The sequence below is a fragment of the Argopecten irradians genome, chromosome 12, assembly GCF_041381155.1.
Source record: "Argopecten irradians isolate NY chromosome 12, Ai_NY, whole genome shotgun sequence".
In the NCBI taxonomy this organism is placed as follows: domain Eukaryota; kingdom Metazoa; phylum Mollusca; class Bivalvia; order Pectinida; family Pectinidae; genus Argopecten; species Argopecten irradians.
In genome coordinates, this window is record NC_091145.1 from 12,159,811 (window position 1) to 12,181,409 (window position 21,599).

Here is a 21,599-nt window from a genome sequence, read left to right on the forward strand (position 1 = left end):
ATCACTCTATATTGCAGATGAATGTTTCCAAATGTGAGGTTTCAGTATTTTGGGTTTTTTTTTTTTTTTTTTTTTTTTTGTCACCATAAACCAATAAATCAGAAGTTAGTCCCCATAGAGTATAAAATACTAGAATAGTTTCAAATACAATATATCACTATTTCTGAACTCCCTATAACATGGACATTATATGGAACAAATTGGTCTCTATTATGCTCCATCCCATTTCGTTTAGGAAATATATAAAGAATGCGTTTAATAACTTTACTTAGCAGACATTTTCAGTATTTACTATGGAAACAAAATAAAATATTATCATTAACGCTGAAGTGACCTTACACAATTACCTACACGTATAATCCTTGTGGCATGCTAATCCTGAAATACTCGCTTACTTTAACGCTATCGGGGCGTTTATCCTCGCTGTTTTGATTAGGACGTGTAGTAGGTCGAGATGTTTAACCTTTTATCCGATGTAATTCAATACAAACAAATCACATTAATTCATATCAAAGTTTGAGTTTGAGCAACGCTTGTATAAACTTTGCATTCCAAGCAGGCATTTGCATATAAATGTTATATAAATAAAAAAAAAATACAAACAAAGATATTTTTCACACAGTTTAAAGATGCTCCTCCGTCGACGAATTATAGTTTTTTCTCTATCAAATACTGGAGCAGACAATATAGTATTTATCTTCTGTATGTTTGTTGTGTTTTTATGATATTTTGAGTTATTACAAACACTGTGTATCATTTGTTTGTTGGTTTTGCTGTCTATTCTTTTTTCATATTTGTGTGATATTTAATGCATTTTCAGGTGTGATGAAAATTGTATCATTTGTGCATTCAAATTTCCTTTCTTTTGGCTGGCAGAGTTTCTTTTCTTAGGAATTCCGCGTGGATTGTTCCCCTTTGAAGACAGACGAAACGTGGACATGATATTTTTTCCAGGTTTCAAAAATTATTTGAAAAATAGAATTCTAGACACATGGAAGAGGATTACGGCCATGTGTATGAAAATAAATAAGTCTTTTCATGTTATTAACTCGAATTTTCGAGATATCAACCAGAAATGTCAAGATATCGCTTGAAATTCCTAGTTAATGCTGCGAAATTTGTAGCCTACAACATGAAAAAACGAATTATGCTTATTTCTTATATACGACCGTAATCCTCTTCCGTATAAACCTGGGTGTTTTGTTTTCTCTGAATATTTTAATAAAAGAACTTTCACATTATGCAATTCATGTTTCAGTGTATGTAGTACTGAAGAGGGTCGCGGTGGCCGAGTGGTTAAGATGTCCCGACATATTACCACAAGCCCTCCACCTCTGGTATACGGGTTCGAATCCCATGTGGGGCAGTTGCCAGGTACTGACCGCTGACCGGTGGTTTTTCTCCGGGTACTCCGGCATTCCTCCACCAACAAACCCGGCACGTCCTTATATGACCCTGGCTGTTAATAGGACGTAAAACTAAAACAAACCAAAGTACTGAAGACTAATTATATACTAAATTACAACAGAAGAGAAACAAATGCAAATATTATCATTATTTTAATGAAAACAGCGCCATATTTCGTCACAAAAATAAATTTTTATCATTATTCGTCCATTTAACGCTATTCGATTAGGACTATTTTACATTATGCTGAGTGAAAGACTGTTCAAGGTATGACCATGCAGATTATAAACTTATTAGAATTATCTCCCTTTGTATGTAGTCTTTGAAATAAGTTAATCGGTGACTAGATTGTCAAATGATATGTTCCTTCATCATAATCATAGCTCCATGTGTATACAATTTACAGAAACTCTTTAATATATATCAATGATTCGTCAGTCAGAACGGAACAGTAAATATCCATCATCTGAAAATAAATCCCACATATATCTTGATGCCTATTCTTTTACCCATAGGTTCTATTATAAACTAAATTATCATAGAAAACTTTCGAATGAAACCATATATGATTTAATAAAATAGATATGACAATTCTTTGAGGAAGAATTTTTAAAAAATTCGAATGTTTGGCTTCCAAAATGGGATTGTCTGCCTGTCGGCCATTTTTACATCATGAGGTTCACTGATCATGAACCACGGTTGACTGCACTATGTGCACGTGACGCTGTACACTTATCACTAGTAAGCTATTGAGTGCATTCAACCGTGAGTCTCTGACCATGGCCGTTGCCATTTTGTGATCAAAATAAAGGTTAGGTATTAGATAGACTAAAATAGACGAGAAAAATGTATGGATCCAGTAATTCACAAGGAGTAGCGAGGATTTTCCCATGATGAGGTTCACTGATCAAGAACCACGGTTGACTGCCCTACGTGACGCTATACACTTATCATTAAGTGTAGCGTAACATATTGAGTGCATTCAACCGTGGGTCTCTGACGATAATCGTTGCCATTTTGTGATCAAAGTAAAGGTTAGATATGACTGATAAAGACGAGATAAATGAACGGATCCAGTAATTCACAAGGATTAGCGGAAACTAAATTTCTATAAAAATCCAAGATGGCGCCATAATGATAACCAGTTACCTTTCTTTTGGTGATAAACACAGATAGCAGGAAAAAACCCGATTCAACGGCTATGATACAGATTATTTTTCAATTTCTAAGGTTAAAAGAACCCTTACGTAACTACATTGTAGTCAAATTCTCTCAATGATTAGAAACCATGTATAATACTAAAATGGGATTTTTAATACTGCAATGATTACAACTTATAAACGTAGAAAAGTGTGTGGATATCGTCGGAAAAGTTCCGTTTGAATTTAAAGATATCACATTTATATCACAGATAATGGATAGTCAGTACTCTTTGATGATCATGAAATTCCAGAATATGAACTTCGGGTACGTTGATATAGCTGTCGTTCCACGTGGAAGTTTGGGTCGACAACCTTATTTTGTATTTTTACGTTTGAAAGTTTGTGCATCACTCCGGTAGAGTTACCATGACACCAGGGATTGACCTTCGTCGTACGTTTAAGTGGATGTCGTTGTTGTGTAGTATTGATGAACGGTAGTGGTGGTTCTTTCTGGGGACGGAGGAGAGGTGACTCGCCCAGAATCTTTGTCACTTGTGAGAAAGCTGACTGGGTCGTAAGAGGGCGCTGCCGTCTCGAAGACCGGAAGTGATTCTGTGTTGTCCTAACAGGTTCACTGCACGTGGTTTTGGCAGAATGCATTCGCGCGAGGAATGGAATGCTTTCTACAGAACCATGGTCTACGCTTTTACGCTTCCATAATTTACTTTCTTGTGCATAACTTCCAACGGCCTGCACAACCGTAATGTTTCTTTCTTTGGCACTGTTTGAACATTTTCTGTGATCTAGAATCTGATTCGTATGTTTACGCAACAATATCGAGGACTTTGTTCCTCGCGTTAAAATGCCAGGCCTTTCTGGCTTTTCGGGCGGACACATGTAGGGCGAACTTCGCTGTGTTAGTGACCAATAACCGTCATCGTTCAGCTCAAACATGGGCCTTTCACCCGAGAGAAACGAAATGTTATCATCGACGTCTCTGATTTCATCGAACTTTCCACTGTGATGTCCTGAATCTACATCCTCATCCTTTTTTGTTTCTTTTCGTGAACTTACGTCCCCACCCTCTTTTTCACCCTTTTCACCATTTTCATCGCCTTCCTCTGCATTTTCCTCATCGTCCTCTTCCACCTCCTCCTCCTCTCCCGGTACGCGGGGGAGAGGTGGAGGAAGAGGTCGTCTGGTGTATTTGTACCAGCGTTGTGTTTTCTTTTTATACGGAAACCAATTGTCATTCTTGAGGTCGATCAGTTCAACGATGAAGTCGTGACCCTTCTCCCAGGCAATCTGTCGACACGACTTTCGGTAACAATCAAATCTCTTGTTTCCAGTTTTCTCTTTTTCGTATAAATCCTACACAAAAGAAGCACAAAATAAGTCAAGGTGTTTGTATCAACTTACTACATGTAAATTTCGGAGACTACCCTATGAAATATCATCCCTAAACTTTTTCGACGCAAGGTCATCACTTATTAATTAATAACATAACTAAACATAAATCATTCCCAATATCTTCAGGCAAACTACCCTAGTTCTGACACGACTGTTCAGAACTTATTATTGTAATTCAAAATTTCTTGGAGAACAATCTACCAGACTGAGGCTAGATAAGATGTCTTTAATGAGATAGCAGTAAAAAGAGTCCTACAATTACAAAGGAATATACCGCAGCCTCCCAAAACACACAGACATTCACACCCGCAACACATTGCATAAAGGGGCGGCCGTCCTAAATGAACTTAGCTGTGGATAGGACGTTAAGACAATTAACAAACCAATCAACCAAACTATCACATATAGAGAGAAATTGCATAACCACCATCTTCTTAATTCAGAAAGCAATACACAATATTTTTTGTTCTCATTACACTTACGATTAGATCGATCTCGTAGTTTAGGTCGATACCGATATCAATAAGGAACTCCGCCATCATCATCTGGCCCGTTCTCATGGCAACCATCAACATGTTCTCGTTAAACTGAAGGCACAAAAAAAAATAAAAAATTTTTTTTTAAAATTCTCGGTTTACAGCATTATGTTGGTATTTTGACATAATTCAAATAGTGTTTGTAACGAACGTTTTCATTGGCTTAAAATTATGTCATCATCTCATAATGTGAAAAATATCTTCATTTGTATCTGATTACAGGAAGACGATATTTGATAAAACAGTTATGGTATGTAAATCGGCTATCAATATTTTACTCTATCGGTTGGAAATAAACTTTATTTATATCTTATTGTTTTTACAAAAACTTACCCAGGTAGCGTTGATGTCAGCATTAGGTTTGTCCAGACAGTTCTGATAGACCGCTATGTCCCCTTCACAAACGGCCGTGTACATTGCCTGATAAAGCACAACGTATTAGGTCAGTAATGATAGAATTGGATCACATATCATGAGGAATCAAAATACAAAAACAATCATTTAAAATATGTTATGGTCTTATATCATTATCACGAGGAAAAGGGAAGTCAAATTATTTACAAAATGACACATAAGTATCAACTATGAGTTTACGCTTTTTAATAATAATAGCAACCGCATTCACTATTATTTTTCCTCTCATTAGTATTGCACATCTTGATAGCTTTCAGTGAGCTTTATCTTTTAGTCTTCTATACTTACTTTCATATGACACCTTATAATCCCCTACCTCCTTTTCTTCCTCTGTCATTTCTGTTTCTGGCTCCTCTTCCTCTTCAACCTCATCTTCTTTTTCTTCTTCATCCTTATCAGAAATGCCTTCGTCCTTGTCGTCATTCTTGTCGTCTTCATCCCTGTCGCCAGTCTGTACTGCATCACTTTCCTTTAAGAAAGAAAAGATAAATAATCTTTAATATGCACAATGTTTTCTATCTGAGGATTATCTCCCTTGGGCTGGTTACGTTTTTAAAAATGACTTGTTATGCTATATGATAATGCATTACGTCTTCAAGAGTATAAAGAGATGGGTTAAAGGAAAAACCTTCGAAGCTATGTACTCCATGAGAAGAAAATACAATGGTCATTCGGTGATGGAAAGGGATAAATAGCCACTCCCAGAAGAGATGTTATATAAAAAAAATTCTCAAGCATGGTAGAAGCAAGTCAGCTTACAACTGCTTGGCAGGAACATGTTTAGATATGTAGTACTGTAATCCCTTCTAACGGATGCATACGTAAACGTAATGCAACTAATTTACAAAACCAATTTGGTGTATCACTGATTTATTCATCTATTTGTTTCGAGTTTGAAAAAGGACACTTTATAGCTTGACTTCCAATTACCCCATCTACAAAAGAAAAAGATAAGAATGTTCTTGGATATCATTTAATTTTAATGTTTTATGTGGAACGTTCTGTATGGAGATCACTATGACCTAATGGATGTTTAGTTAAATGGTTTCACGTGCTAATGTAAACACCTATGGTCACCTAAGGACAACATCCTTCCCTGTATGCATTGTGGTCTAATGGACTGACTTCATTAAAATAAGTTGTGTGTTGGTTATAGAGACCTACGTACATATGTTGACGAAATGACTTCGAGTGACACATTACTATTGTCATTTTATATAGATTGTTAATAAGAAAGGAAATACAGCAGTAATGTTGATCAATGAAAGGCAAACGAGAAATATCTAAATATATATTTTACCTATACATAGGTACGTTATTAAGTGATCAATATTTACAACAATAGGAAATGGTTAATTATTCAGCATCTCCCTGAGTACCAGGTATCTCGTTAAAGTATTTTTTCTGCATTTATATCATATCTCTTGTTAATTATTAAGCTAAGCTGAACAAATGTTTAACATTGACTTTTATTTGTTCCAGCAATATTGCATTATGCCACCAAAGGACAAACTCATTCAAATTTAAATTAGTCATTTTCATCCACATATTAATGTCAATGTGTATTTTACCACATAGGGTCCTATTGTTGTTCCATAAATGTTATATCATGTTTTTACAGAGGTTCCGCATGATGGCACCACGTCAATATTTCATACACTATTACAATAACTACACGGTGTGTGATATCGATCAGAAGTAGTTACCTTTTGTTCGAAAAAAAGACAACCCGGATGTGATCAATTTTGTCTGTTCTTAAACATTGATTGTTTAAACGTAATATGCTATCAATAAAGAATAAAAGTTGGTAAAGAAAAGTACCAGATGTTTGTACTGACTTACTGAATTCTAATCCAAGGTCAGTAATATGGCGGCAAATTACAGACAAAACAACGTTTTATGTATAAGCACAAGTACTCATGTGGTTAACTTAACGATTTAGAGCATGCCCATCTAAAATATCTGTGTGTAACTTAATTGATATTTCTTGAAAATATATTTCCTGAATCAAGATAGATATAGGAATGTAGATATTTAACATGCCTCTTTACGATAAACACTACCCACACACTTTGTTATTTTAACGTCCTATTAACAGCCAGTGTTATTTAAGGACGCGCAAGGGTTGTCGGAAGAGGGAAAAAACTACTGCCCATTGATTAGTACATGGCAAGTGCCACAAATGGGATTCGAACTCGAGGGGAAGGCTTACAGTAATATGTCGGGCCACCACGGCGCCTAGCCACAGATATTAATTCCAGTATTATACGTAGGTAACGAATCTATTGTATATATACATTCTTCATATTTATTCATTTATTTATTTATTTATTTATTTATTAACGTCTCAAATAAATGAAATAGTACAATACATCAGAATAAAGTAATAACATAAAAATAGGTATATAGATCACATAGTGTAGTATTTCGTAATTTCTTTTATTTCTGATACATATTCTAGAAGTAACTCAATGGATCTTATTTATGTTTACGGTTGAATGTATCTTTTACTGTACTTTTAACAAAAGTGTATAACTAATTTTTAACATATTATTCATGTTTAAACATGGACAAGAGTTACTTACAAATTGATTCTGTACTTTATGTAATAATATTTTTTACAGACACGTGGGCTACAGAGAAATTTCATTATGCTTGAAAAACATTGTAAATTTTATCTTAAAGCTAGTTTTGATACTTTATACAATCATCATTTTGACTAATATTTGCGGTCATATGTATATATCATCATTATTTTTTACGGGAGAAGACGAATTTACAACTTGTGCTTCATCCCATTTGTATATAATTTTCAAATAGAATATGTTTACATCAAATCAAACAGAATGTCTTTTTGTTACTTTAAGATACCCTTTCACAGCCAAAGGTGCAAACACAAACCGGCACCGGATCAGGTTCAGCGACAGCATATGGTAAGCGATGAGCTGAATATGAATTATTCGTTAGGATTTATGTATCCTTTTCCCATCATATGCATTGTAAAAGTTGTTTTTTCCTTGTCTTATGTTCTTTGATTTCTAGTTGGATCCAATATTACCACTGAATTGCCATTGAATCATATTGATTGATGTTGTTTTTCTCATCATTAATAAGGCGTACTGATGTTTGAATTGTGGTGGTATGGTTATTCGTTTCTATACAGAAAGTACGTATTAATCCTTGCCTGAAACAGATAATTGTTGAGTAACAATAACTGTAATGATAAATGATAATTTGTCTTTTTGTTATTTTAAGATACCCCTACGCAGCCAAAGGTGCAAACACAATCCGTATCCAGATCAGGGTCAACGACAGCAAATGGTAAGCGATGAGATGATTGAATTATTCGGTTAGGATTTATGTATTCTTTTCCCATCATGCGCATGTCAAACTTAACTCAATTTTGATGGGTTCGAATTGATACATCATTGTAGTAAATGTCTTAATGTTATTTTGTTATTAATAACTATTTTTGGTGAGTTTGTTTGATTAACGTATCGTCCTATTTGTGACTCGATTGAGTGTATCTTGGCACGTTATATAGTCATATTAAACTGTTTTTAAACCCACCTTAGTCTATAAGGGCGTAGGAACAGGGGCTTATCGAAAATACTCATAAATAAACTTGGTCCGTCAAATGGACCTTGTTTAGCATCCTAGATAGACCTAATATCATTCACGAATTACGAACTATACTTCTTTTTAAATTCCATTGATCAGTATTGATGAGGTACACATAAAAGAACGACTAAAAACTGGTCAAATTGGTTATAATGTTGAGGTTTCAAATTTGATATACAAGTTCCCCTAGGCACTAATATTAGCTGTCTGTTTTCTGTATAGGATACAAAAAATGGCTGACACACGCCCATGATTGTTTTTATATCAGAAATAAGTGAAATCATTTATCATATTTTATTGTATCTTTTATACCATATCGTAGATATCTGTTTTCGAAGATAGATACTCGATTGCACTTTAGTACTGACTAGTAGGCTTTTAAAAGTTAAAGGTGACAACTATAATTTTCAAACTATAGGCCAGAGACTGTTTTTGTGAAATTGGTATTTTTGTCTTATGGTCTTTGAATTATAATTGAATCCAATAATTCCACTTAATTGCCATTGAATCGTATTGATTGTTTTTTTTCCTTATCATTAATTAGGCTTACTGGTGTTTGAATTGTGGTGATGTGATTATTCGTTTCTATACAGAAAGTACGTATTAATCAATGCCTGAAACAAATAAGTGTTGAGTAACAATAACTAATGATAAATGACAAATTTGTCTTTTTGTTATTTTAAGATACCCGTACACAGCCAAAGGTGCAAACACAAACCGGCACTGGATCAGGTTCAGCGGCAGCAAATGGTAAGCGATGAGCTGATTGAATTATTCTTTTAGGATTTATGTATCCTTTTTCCATCATCCGCATTGTAAAATTGTTTTTCTTGTCTTATGGTCTTTGAATTATAATTGGATCCAATAATTCCACTTAAATGCCATTGAATCGTATTGATTGTTTTTTTTTCTTACCATTAATAAGGCTTACTGGTTTTTGATTTGTGGTGATGTGATTATTCGTTTCTATACAGAAAGTACGTATCAATCATTGCCTGAAACAGATAAGTGTTGAGTCACAATAACTATAATGGTAAATGACAAATGTGTCTTTTTGTTATTTTCAGATACCCGTACACATCCAAAGGTGCAAACACAATCCGTATCCAGATCAGGGTCAACGACAGCAAATGGTAAGCGATGAAATGATTGAATTATTCGGTTAAGATTTATGTATCCTTTTCACATCATTCGCATTTCAAACTTAACTCAATTTTGATGTATTCGAATTGATAAATCATTGTAGTAAATGTCTTAATGTTATTTTATTACTAATACCTATTTTGGTTAGTTTGTTTGAAAACTGATCAAATTGGTTTTAATGTTGAGGTTTCAAATTTGATATAAAAGTTCCCCTAGGCACTAATATTAGCAGTCTGTTTTCTGTCAATGATAATAAAAAATGGCTGACGGACACCCATGATTGTTTTTATATTAAAAAGAAGTCAAATAATTTCTTTATATTTTATTGTATCTTTTTATACCATATCGTAGATATCGGTGTTCGAAGATAGATAATCGATTGCACTGTAGGACTGACTAGTAGGCTTTTAAAAGTTAAAGGTGACAATTATAATTTTCAAACTATAGGCCACAGAGACTGTTTTGTGAGTTGGTGTTCTTTTCTTATTGTCTTTGAATTATAATTGGATCAAATAATACCACTGAATTGCGATTGAATCGTATTGATTGTTTTTTTTTTTCTTATCATTAATAAGGCTTACTGGTGTTTGAATTGTGGTGATGTGATTATTCGTTTCTATACAGAAAGTACTATTAACCTTTGCTGAGTAAGAATAACTATAAGGATAATTCACAAATTTGTCAATTCAGTTCAGTATCGCAGGCAAATGTCTCTATGTCTGTTTTAACACTCTTTAAACCCATTCAATATGGAATATGTCATAATATTTGGACGCTACTGGGAATAATATATTTATAGTAATACTGTTTTAGAAAGCTCTAGTACTGATTTTTTTCAGACGTAGAAATTTTATCTACCAAGTGAGAGAACTATGTTTTAAAAGCCTATTGATTTTATTCATCTATATGGAGTATATACAATTTTGAGCAATTTACTAGCAATTAGTATTGAAACACGAGAAGTGCAGTATTGTTACCTTTATCACGAAAAGCTTATTTGAAAGATATGATTCGACTTGAATTATATTTAAACATCAATTCACTTGACTGGTTTTTAAATGATAATTGGACCAATTAATGGAAGTGTATCCGAACGAATATCTGTAAGTGAAAAATAAATTTGTACTTAGGTATTAACAACAAGAAACCCTTTCAGGTAGACACTGTTCTGTACTCGTAGCAAGATAATAATTCCCTCTACCCTTTCTATCGAGGTAAAGATGACGATTAAAATATATTAATTTTGAACAATGTTTACATCTTATTACACCATTAAAATTATTTAAGCCAATCATTTTAATAGCATAAGTTCATAACTCTATACTTTTCTTATTTTAAACCAACTTTCTTTCGCGTGCTATTTATTTTCTTAAATTTCTCGATCAAGTAAAGTTCTAGGCATTTTATTAATATCTCCATATAAAGTCCGCGAAACGTACTATGTACTGTGAATATGCAAATACAGATCGCGAAAGAAAGTTAGTTTATATTATGTATCGGTTTTAAAATAAATTACATGTGTATCATCTTCTTTGGTTGTGTTACATGTAGCATATTTGTAAAATAATACCTTATTCTTGTAATGAAAAGAAAACACCGATACATTCATTCTCCAGTTTTGTGTTATTGTTCGTGTGTCTAGCCCTATAACAGAATGACGTCACATTACATCAAACAACATTGGGAACATAAGCGACAGACAGGATACAAGCTCAGAACGTGGGGACGTGTCCTTACGGAACGTTTAAGTACCCACAAATATTTCATGTTATACTTCAAGACAAATTAAATTGATGTGGAATTGCCGACTACGCTATTTAAAGGACCATACACTAACCGAAACAATTTTTTAAAAATATAACTCTAAAACGAGTTCTACACATTTTGTAGAGTCCGAAAAGTTATTATCACTCCCTGGACAATTTTAAATAGATAGATGATAATGTCCATAACGCGGGTCGCCCTTATTACCGCGCTGTAATAACCTATAACTACGCTACGGCAAATAATATATATTTACACATGAAATCTTGCATTTATTTTGTTGTAATTTCATTTAATACCAAACATGTTCTAACATTATAATTGTTTTTGATAAACTTTTGTTATTTCAGAAATGTAGTTAGCCATTAATCTTATAATGTGACATTGCCCTCTCTTCTCTATTTTCTATTAAGCAACCGGTTTTCATGTGACACCCTAGAAAATCCTACCTATATTTAACGTCTCTATAATATGTGTGTGTATTCGATCATAATTGAAATATCGGGTCACTGTAAATCTTTGTATGAATTCATTCATTGCATTATAAAGCAATTTCTTACAGATTTCTACAGCCTTTTAAACTATTTCGTAATTGTGAACTCTGTCGGCTAACGATTGAGTAATACCGAACATCTGCATTCATCAGTTAACCTCAATAAAGAAATATTTTCCAAAAACATAAAAATTTCTAACTATTTCATAATTGTGAATACAGTCGGTTTCGCCAACATTTGCTTTATAAATAGGTATCAATAAATAGTCACGAATAGAGGAGGCGTATATTTCTTACTTTTGGTCTAGGTATTGACAGTGTTACATACGTCTGAATAATCTATACTCTATATGTTTAAATGTATCAAGGTTTGTTGATGTGATATATTTGTTTGCTGATAAATCTGTGTTGTATTTTGTTTGTGGGGTTTTATTATAATTTATATATCTCGCGAAGGACATTTAACTCGTTTGAAAACGCTTTGAGATATCTTTTGGACGCTTAATGTATCTATTAGTTTCATAAACAAGTTTAACTTGATATATTTACTATTTCCAGTGAACTGTTGACGACAACATGGGAACAGCTTAAGCATTAAAATCTAATACATTTTGATAAACGGATCGTGAAAAGCAGGTCTGTATTTTACATGGTTTAGTTGTACAGTTTAGCGATAGGCAATTAATGGATTGGAAGGTTAGCAGTAGAATGTGTCAACTCGGGAGATTAGAATGTTGATTTAGTTCATTTAAATAAAATCATTGAAAGAAACCAGTTACCTCCTCGAAGGCCGGGAACAAAAATAACCATTGAAATCAAAGAAAGGGCTTACAGAAATACACCTGATATATAACTCTGTTTGATTTCAATCCAACGATCTGATCGTGTTGTGGGTATCATTAGTCCATGTGTAAACTCAAATGTCAATGCAATCTGAACAAACTTTCAGGTTCAATCTCTATCGAAGTATTCCGACAGTGGCATTTATCGATGAATGACGTCCATGAACTCGTGAAGTAGAGCAATACAAACATTGAGGAAAGGTTAGGTACCTAGCGTTTAAGTTTTGGTGAATTGATTGAAGTATTTTACATAAACTGTTGGCTCGGCTTTATCGACGACTATAAACACTAGTCAATATAGGTCAATAATGGATCTATAAATGATTTCCATTACGACATTTTGGCCTCGTTACTGACCAGAGCACGACAGCGTTATTCTACGACCGTTAGTGTTTATTAAAATAAAAGGTCAATGCATTACGTAATAATGATACAATACTTCATTCAATATAATCAAATATACATTACAAACATAGTTAAAGGGACAACGACAAAATGTTCTAAACAGTCAAATGAGTTAAAATTGTGATGAAATTCTCTATTTGAGACCCTGATATAATGATCTTGCTCAGGACCATAAGAGAGTTGTCTTGTGAAGCAGGTGGCATGTATACAGAGGTCGTCTCTATCGCGTTTACATTTTACTGTAATTTTAAAGCTTCTTTCTGAATTTTATAAGAAAATCAACAAACCATCTGCCATACCTCTGCAGTTTCCGTCCGTTCTGTCACGCCGTCCGTCGTATCTCCTGTCTGCTGTACCTCCTCCCCGCCATTTTAAATCCAATGTTAAATTATCACTATTATCAATATCCTTCTCCTGGTTGCTTTCACTTATTGTATCTACAGGATCCACCGACAGACTTTCTTCCGTCTCTCCTTCTGCCCGCCATCGTCTTCTCTGGGATCCAACTGGGCATCATTGCGTTCTGTTGCCATAGCAATGAGATGTTGGTGTCACCATCGTTCACATTTTATCTGCAAAATATAAAGGTGGATAAAAATTAGAAAACAAATGTAATACTAATTTGTGTTCCTGTTGCCCTATAATTTTAAAATATTCATGTAATTCGAAACGAAATAAGCACAATACTGCTTTGGGCTTTAACATAAATAACACTGTGCATTATAATATGTTTAAGTGGCATTGAGATCTTACTACGCGGTCAGTCTCCTATATCGCTACTGCTTGGAATATCTTCTACCTCTGACAGTTTCTGTGACTAATATACCCCTGTGAAGTGTGTTTTGTGTATGTCTGCTTATACACTATGCAAACACACGGCAGGATCCGAGTATTGTAGTGAATTATCATGTCATAAATATTACACGTAGTCGCTGGTATATGAAAACATGGTGGCAATCATTGACAATGACGTTATACTACATTTCTAATTGTTATGTGTCATATATTAATTAGTTGTATTGATGGAGCTTAATCGTGCAGGTGAGAAAAGAACAATGCAAAATGTCTATGGTTTTCCCTTATTCCATTCGAAATATTGTTACAGTAGAGAGGTATCAGAAGGCCAGTTCATAATAATTCTTTCTACAATCAATTGCGACATATTAACAATATCACACATTATATATTTATATTATCATCATTTTAAACAACACTGTCATCGTGATTTTTATAGTTATTCTGCAACAAATTTGAATGGCAAAATACGCCCCATCGCCACTTATTATAAATACTTCTTTGCATGCATACATTCCTCATTGTCTTTTTTCATGTTAAAATTGATGTTCGGTTAGTTCCCTTCCCCTTCTTCGATATTAATTGTTTCACCCTTGATATTCCATGTGTTACTATCACTTTTATTATATTAACCCCTGGACTATATCAAAACAAAATTGAAGTCTGAACAACGGATGTGCTAGGTAATTTGATCCTTTGATGTACATCAATCTACATGACTTACAATGTACTATGCCTTTCTTAAAATAGAAGCCTCTGTAGGCCTGTGATTGGTCAGTTTTTTCCTTCTGAAATGCCTTCAGTTTTGCTATGACATCGTCCCCAGGGCTGGATATAACGACAGTGATAGTAATCCCATGGATATTGAAGGTTGGATTGTTTTTTGCCCGATATCCACTTACCTACTGTTGAACAAGCAGATAAATTTTGCCAACACAGATATTGAAAAAAAATCACCAATAACTAACAACACTACCGATCCATTGGATTGACGTCCAACACACTCGAATAGTGCTTACCATTCACACATGTGTACAGTATATAAAACCGCTGTACTTGCCAATCAAAGAACACTTGAAAACGTTACATAATGAAGACGTATTTGAACCACAAACAGAATTAAATAATTCGTTACTTCTCATGCTTACTGTAATCAGTAACACTAAACAGAAGCGTTACATGCCTGTCGCCCTGTAAACGATCTACACCATATGGTCTAGTGCTTTAATAATTTACACTTTGTCAGGACATAATAATGTATCAGGGCCACTTAATTCATACGTTCAGCCGAGTCGATCATGAAAACATTCATTATCACCTACCATACTTAACCGTTCTGAGTGTTACATAGACGTTCTAAATGCAATAAGGATATTTAATTTCGGTTTTTAATCAATAGAATATTTCCATTTCATTAAGGTAAATGTTTATTGCGTTTATTTGATTTTAAATCCCCGAACTATTACATACGGTCGTTATGTTTACACATGGTGAGTTTAATAGGAGTATAAAGTAGTTTTCGGTACAGATACATTTATACTGAAAGTAATTTCCATCTTTGGTAACCTGTGCAATAGGTATGATAACATTCTTTACACTTAATTTACCTATCGCTTGGCATGTTCATTTGCATAAATCGAAAACTGATTTTGCATTCCCCAAATTAGTTTTCTTTGCATTTATACTAAATGTATTAGACTTTAAATATATTTATAGTGTAATAAACTTGACATCCCTCTACATATGTGAAGTGTTACGTTCACAGATTTCCCCATTGGTAACATATTCATTTTTATGTAATGCAATTGTTACATAACTAGCGAAAATTTTATGTGTGACGTTTCGATGACAAGTACGATGTATACCCTTTCATCTTCATTAGAAAGATGAAAGTTCATAAGTACAAAAAGGTGAAATATTCTACGAGTCGTCTATGAATGAAAGTCTGATGAAGGTAATAGGGTAAACATCGTACTAGTCATCGAAATGTCACACATAAAAATTACCCTGTGTAACAAAATCATTACATAAGAAAGAATATTTTAACATAAATCATGCTTTCCAACCTGACGAAATTGTTTAGAATACTTTTAAAAATAATCTGCAGCTGATGGAATTAGTGTGATTATTATTTAGCACTAACATTAAAATAAGATCTCGACTAAAATAAAATAAGATTTCGACTAAAATAAAATAAGATTTCGACTAAAATAAGATCTCGACTAAAATAAGATTCGACTACAATAAGATCACGACTAAAATAAGATCTCGGCTACAATAAGATCACGACTAAAATAAGATCTCGACTAAAATAAGATCTCGGCTACAATAAGATCTCAACTAGAATAAGAACTCGACTGAATAAAATCTTAATGTCAATAAGGTTAAAACATATTTCCACTAAAATACATGATAAATAAATTTCAAACTAACTAGATAAAGATCACCGCTGAACAAATAAAGGAATATTATAGCTAAATAGCATTACATCAATTAAGATCTTCACAAGACGATAACAGCTAAATGAAATCTCAGCTAATATTTTTACTAAAACCAGATCACTGAAGAAAAAAAACATTGGCTAGTGTAAACACGTTTACTTTCGGATATCATAGTCATATGGAAGGTTATGGAAACTCTCTTATCAAATACTTTGAATGTCAGCAATGACTCGGAAAAGTGTTGGCCTTGCGTAAAGTGTACTTCAAAGACAGATATGCATTTGAATGTATTCTCTATGTGAAATAAATCTTTTAAATGGGTTTAAATTTCATTTCTCGTAACATATATATGGAGGTCTATGTGATATATTGCTTGATGTCTATTGGCGTTTATGGGACATGTATTACCCAGTAATGTTTTCGGTAGTTCTTTTAAATCATAAACGCATATCAGCAAAGGTTTTGAAATGACAGATGAACATATTAATGTCATGAACATTAGCGTAGGGTTAGGTAAATGTTAGGATATTAAATCAATTGATCATATCTCATTTCCTTTGTTTCATTATTAGGTGCAGGTGTTTGAGAGATCTTACAATACCATTGATCGATATGCTTTCACAATCCTTACAAAATTAAGTACGATAAAGAAATGTTTGAAACATGATGTCTTTGATAGCATAATTTATCAAACCTACACAGCTGGCCATGTCCAGATAATGATAAATAAATGAACTCATCACCTCCTTAAATACCTATGTTGGTAAGGGTCTATAGACAGTCCCTATCCTATTCTCACCTCATCACTCACCTATAATGTACCCTGGTCTCGTATCGAATTCCCGAGTGGTCATGATTAGAGGTCCTGCACTTTGATTATCAATGATGACGTATATGGGTACTCGTACCTGTACAGGTAAATATTCACCTGTCTCCTCTTGGGATATAAGTGGGATTAGAAAGGTTATTAATCAAAGAGAAGGATAAAAATGTCGTCTGAAAACTTACGGTGTTGTTTGCACATCAGAGGAGATGTAATACGGTAAATTGTTTTGAATAACTACATTTAAAACGACATCTTATAGCAGTGAATGATATTTAATTGGTCTGTCTATGTAACTGTTGAAACGTACATAAAACATGTAAAGTGAACTGGAACCCCATTTCAGAATACAGTTCGTGATTTCACACATGGCTTTCTATAAGCACGACACAACTTATAATAAATAAATTCACTAACTAGTGCATACATTTAAATTCCAATGAAGTACGAAACTTTCATCTCCAACAATAACAGGCAAAATACGAACATTTTATAAACCTGCTTTAATAGTTTTATGCTTTGTTATATTATGTGCCAGTTTTGTGCCGGTGTTCTGGGATAAACATCGAATGCAAATGTTGAGCGACTGTCTTCTGCTTCTAGTATGCGCGTTGTACCAATGATACGGTTCGAATTTTTCTCTGTTTAGTAATAAATAATTGCTTTGCATTCATTTTTTCATGAACATACGACTTACTTTGATTCGAATCCAATATTCCATGGCAATATATCAGACCCAAGTATACATATATAAATATATTACGTTAATAGAAAAATCTTTCGGCATCACCTAACCGGAAATAACTATTAACTAATATTAAAACCGGATTCAAACTTGGACCTGATATCTAATTAATGTAATTAATGTGGGGTGCCAAATTAACTGAACCAGTCGATATTGTTTTACTGCACACATTACTACCTTGACCTGTTTCGTTTCGTCAAATCATTGCCATTTGTAATCCTATCTACATAATTCATCAACAATTAATCCGCGTGAGTATATAGATTATTTCCGCGCTGACAAAGAACTTAAAGAATATTTTGAAGTGTATATCAATTATGACACGATGACTATACAAGAAATGCACGTGTTATATACCAAATTGGTCACAAACTAAAAACACATGTTTTTTTCCTTCTCAAATAACATAACTCAAATACTTATCAACGAAATACTAACGTAACATAAAAGCGACTTGAAAAGTGAACTATGAACAAGTGTTGGCTCTTGTTTTGTTTCCGACGTTCGATTGGTAAACCTATACACTATTTACTTCTGTATATTATATTATTTTGTTTGGCCTTTTTGCTATGTTTTATAGTTCTTTACTTGCTAAAACAACTAAAAACCTATATTTTTCATTCTCTATTTTACGCATATTTTTATGAATGGAAAAAAGAATAACAAATGATGAACGAGTGCTTGTGAATGTAACTGGAAGGTTCTAACTAACCGAATGGTAAATTACGTAACTAGAACTGGTTTTGAAAATTCCAAAATAAAATACTCCCACATGTTTAATTTTATCTTCAATTCCTTTTTGTTTTTAAAATATCCTGATCCACCGTTTTGTTGACATAATGATATCAAAGTTTATCTCTCTGACCACGAACAGCGTACTCTAAGGTTGTTCGCTGATAAATCCCAATGTTTCTGAAGTGTTTGGCTTAACTTATATGGCAATATGCACTAGTTATGACGTCCTTGTTATGACACCCAACAGTCTTCAAGGAAAAACCACGAAGTCATATCATCCAGGATTCAAATTATTTGTTTAAACAACTCAAATAATTTTATGGAACTATTTTTAAAATCTTTATTTGTGTTTCAATACCAAGTTTCTATAACATTTCTTTACTTTTAAAAAAAAAAATGTTTCCCAATACGTTTTAAATTTCAAATATCATTGATTTGAATTCATGTATTAGACGAGTTCTAGAATGACTACACAGCTTATGGTGCAGTATATAAACAGTGATAATTTCTGTGCGAGTTTTGTGTAAACCTTTTTAGATTCTGAAGCTTCAAGTACCTATCTGTGTCTGCAGTATATCTTTGGCGTATGCAGCAATGGATATTAACCATTAAACCTCTTATAGACCAAAACACTTTAAAATCAATATCACCTCTTTCTGCACTCTGCCGTATTACAAGCTCATCCTTTTATGCCTTTTATATGAGATGAAGTATTCCATGATTAGTATATACCCTGGTGTTATATCCATGAGAAGTAAGATTCACATGGGAACTGCTATATAATTTACTATTTCACTAGTCACAAAAGTCATCATTGTCCTATCAGTATGATGTGCAGTATTATGATATCAATTCATACATTACTGCATTAAAACAAGAACAACATAGATGCCCAACGCGTAGAAGAAACTCATCTTCGCTAGGCAAGAGTTACGATCTGTTCGATTATGCGTATAGATGCTATTCAAACTGAACATTGCATTTAGGAAACGATTTTTTATATTAGATGAAGAATTATGAAACTAAATAAAAATGACATAAAACATATTTGATACTAATGATCCGAACTAAAATGACACTGTGATCTCTGCTTACCTTGTGGGAAGGCTATGTCTTTAGTTTAAAGGGTATTACACCATAAATCTGTAGTGTACACGACCTGGTGTGAAGTCCACTACTTCTACAGCAGTTTACCACGACTCTATCACCCCCAGTAACTATTGACACTACCACGAGTAGGCCCACGTCTAGAACTACCAACGCACACACTGACTGGAGAGTCTTAGCGGTTGTGTTGGTATAGACGGACATTTAAACTCCACATAGGAGAGATAGATCACATTTGTGCCCTAGCCTCTTCATATTGTAGGATATCACATAAATATTTTATATCAAACGACTTTCGGTTTAAAGCGGATGTGTTTTCAACTTTATACAAGCACAGAAATAGATCAGTAGTGATAGAAATTACTTAACTGGTGTATGAGTACTGTCATTTCTTCTGCAAATGTCAATAAGGATAGGAATAGCAACTAAGAAAATGTCACTATGCAGTTAAGAGTATGCAGCTTATTGTAAAATGTATAGCGCAATGATAGTTATATCAACAACATAATATACATTTTAACGCAAAATTGCTGACACGAAAAGGCGTTAAATAAATTTACCATTGAAAAATGTACATTTGCAGTATCTAAAACGTTAAACGAATTGATTGAGAAACAAAACTACCTAAAAAATAGCAATAAATTTTAAAGATAAGATGATACAGATAGACTTACCATCATCGCGTTGCCCTTCTATAGAAGTACAAACATGCCTTGAAGGCCACCTCAAATAAACGGTTATCTGCATTAAGCGACGGTTCTCCCAATCAGAAGCGTTATATAATGAACCTTATGAACTCTTATTAAGCGATCACCTGTACTACGCTGCCAGCAGCCACTAAAAGTATGTCCGAAAAACTATTTCGTCTGCATACAGCAACCAGTCGTTATTCCAGTTGGCAATTTGTCATTTTACTTTTCGAAATAAATATAACTTGGTCTTTATAGATAATTTCTAGACATTCATCATAATCTCTTTCTGTCCGTAAATCCTTGGTATATTGATTGAGTTAAATGAAGTTCCGTCTAGTAACCCCGATATGAGGTTATAGATGAATATATTGTGCTTAACAAGAAACACATCGACAGATAAACATAATCACTGACCAGTCGCACGATTAAACAAATTTCACGATCGATTTATAGCAAAACTTCAATGGAATATGCTATTACAAATAAAAAGGTAATATTATAATGTCTTCAATGCGATATTTACTTACACTTCATTCAGAATCTTTCTCTCTAGCCCACCAAAATTTACGTTTGTCCACTGAACTTACGTACTTCCACCATTACGCCTATATACATTGTCAAGCACACACCGGAGTTCTCTATCCACTAAGTGATTGAATTCTGTCCTACTTTGGAACTTGTAACAAAACCCTTAATGTAAATAAACGGCTCTGCTCCCAATTATATACTTAGTATCTGTACACGGTTAAACGCTCCAAACCGTCATAGCTGTAAATCTATCATTAACATATGTAATCTGGTGGCAGAAATATTAAACTCAGGTGTGAAAATTGAAAAGACATGAAAACGAACAAAATGTTTTAAATAGTTTAAGTTTGTAGTATTGACTCCCAATCGTGAGAATCTCAAACAATCATATACAAATATCTAAATTGACCAGGGCTTTATTCACGTGACCCCTTAGAAAAGTAAATACAATATAGGGGTATATTTTTTCTTTAAATGGACAAATCTTGATATGTAAATATAATAACACTATGCTTTGTGCAGGTGTTCAAATTCTTTGGACGAGATACTTGGCTTC

The 21,599-nt window shown here is 33.6% G+C and overlaps 1 pseudogene; it reads right to left on the reverse strand.

Moving 5' to 3' along the window:
* Nucleotides 1-1,540: 1,540 nt before the first annotated feature.
* LOC138336239 (high mobility group nucleosome-binding domain-containing protein 5-like) lies at nucleotides 1,541-21,159 on the reverse strand (annotated as a pseudogene).
* Between the last annotated feature and the right edge of the window lie 440 nt (nucleotides 21,160-21,599).